Source organism: Malania oleifera, chromosome 4, assembly GCF_029873635.1.
Source record: "Malania oleifera isolate guangnan ecotype guangnan chromosome 4, ASM2987363v1, whole genome shotgun sequence".
NCBI classification, from domain to species: Eukaryota; Viridiplantae; Streptophyta; class Magnoliopsida; order Santalales; family Ximeniaceae; genus Malania; species Malania oleifera.
Window position 1 is genome coordinate 71573800 of NC_080420.1, and position 2172 is coordinate 71575971.

The window sequence follows — 2172 nt, forward strand, 5'->3', positions numbered from 1 at the left end:
CAAAAAGGAGATTCTATCAATTTTTTTGTGCATACAAAAATTTAAAAAAAAAATTTCAATAAAGAATTTTTTACTTCACATTGATTGCAAAAGTGCAAAAGAAGTTTTATAAAAAAAATGTTAAAAAATTGTTTCGAAATAGATTTTTGCTAGATGACAAGTCATTCTTTCTAATTTTGATTTTCAAATTGAATTTATTAAAAGATCTTCAAATTCCTTACTCGGTTTTCTTACAAGAGATTTTCTTCGGGGCAAAAAGGTCACGTCAAAAAGCTAGTGACTATTATTCAAAAGAGGGTTATTCAAAAGAAGGTTCTTGTGAAGGAATCATTATTCAAAATAGGTTTTAGCCACTCATAAGACCTCAGATACCACCTTCTTTCAAGGAAATCTTGCAAGAGCAAGCTTCAACTCCTAAGAAATCTATAGGTTATGTTGACAAGCCTGTTTTCAAACAATCTGTTTGCTATTGAACCATAATGGGATTCTGCCACTATCTTTGAAATAAAATAAAAGTATTTTCACAGAGAATGTCATTTTGATACTTTTGATCCTTCAAAAACTGAAAAGTTTTATGAGCTAATTTTAATTGAAACCAATTCGGTTTGCATTGATCATAATTATGATTCAAGAGATATTTCAAGGATTAATTTTTCTAAAATTAAAGTTTTGAAAGTTCTTACTCCTAAAGATTGGGGGCAACATCCTATGACTCCCAAAAGATTTCAAGACATTTTTAATCCTCAGACCTATGATTTAAAAGATTATATTCAAGCCTAGTCAAATGCCTTATTCACAATAAATTTCTGTCATTCTTAGCTTATTCATTTTGATCAAAAGATTTTAAGAAACTTTCCAAAATGGTTTCTTTCTTGGTTCGAGTTCTTCGACCCAAAAGAAAGTATTTTCCCTTAGGCCATTCAAAATGATTTTGAATTCTTTCAAAAGAATTTTCATGCTCCTTAAGCGTTCTCAGATCGATCTTCAAAATTACTACTTTTTCGTTTTCATTTTATGTTAACTTGGATTTTCTATTAGGACTATTGCATAGTTCCCCCTGAGATCCGTTCCTTATGTCATTCAACAATGGTTTTATTTTGTTTAAATAAAATTTTTAATATTGGTGTATTCCTAGGAGGGGGGGGTGAATAGGAATTTTAAAATTTATCTCTTAGGTCAAATGAAATACCCATATAATACAACCTAGGGTCTTTCTATGCAATTCCAAATGCGCCAATAAATATAGTGTGCGGAAATTAAAATCAAGCGCATCATTCACCTTATAACATACATGTGCAGTAAGTAAAGTGCGGAAATGTAAACAAAATACAAGATATGTTATCGGGGTTTGACCAACTGTGCCTACGTCCACGCTTCTAGCTTGCAAGCCCGAGGATTCCACTAAAGGCTCACTTAAGGGTGGAGTTCCACCGATTACAACCAGATCAATTAGCACAGGGTTGACCTAAACCTTTACAACCAGGTCAATTAGCGGGGTTGACCTTAACCAACACGCTTTAATAAGAGGGCACACCTAACTTTCTTAACTGGGTCTAAGCCAGTACGGGACTATTTTAAAGAGCTAGTCTCCTTTTTTAGGCCCGTTCCTAGAAATGCAAAAGATTTGCTCAATCAATGAAATGGTACAGTGATTATGCTTTCAAGTAAAGAAGATGTGTACCCAATTACGTGCAATCATATACACCACCAATAAGATATAATAAGTAATCTTTGTATCTCAAGATATAATAAGAAGATGTGTCAACTCTCAATAAAATATTTGCTATCGATGTAATCAGTGCGTGAGAGTGTCAACAAGCAATCTTTGTATCTCAAGATATTCAATCAACGTATTCACACAAAGATGTCAAGCAAATCTCAAGATTATCAGTCAGCAGGATATCTCAATCACGTGAAGATTAGATAATGTATATGCTTGGTTTGCAAAAGATATATAATCTTTGTATTCAGCAAAATGATATGTAAGTCAGTGAATATTGCAACAAAGATTAATATCACAAACACAAATATCTTTTGACAAATATGTCAATATAAATCACACAAGATATTTGAGTATGTTTTTGAAAACGTTTTGCAACCCAAAAACAAATACAAGCTTTCTAAAATATTACAACACAAATGCAATACTTAGAAGCTTAAAGCAAATCTTCT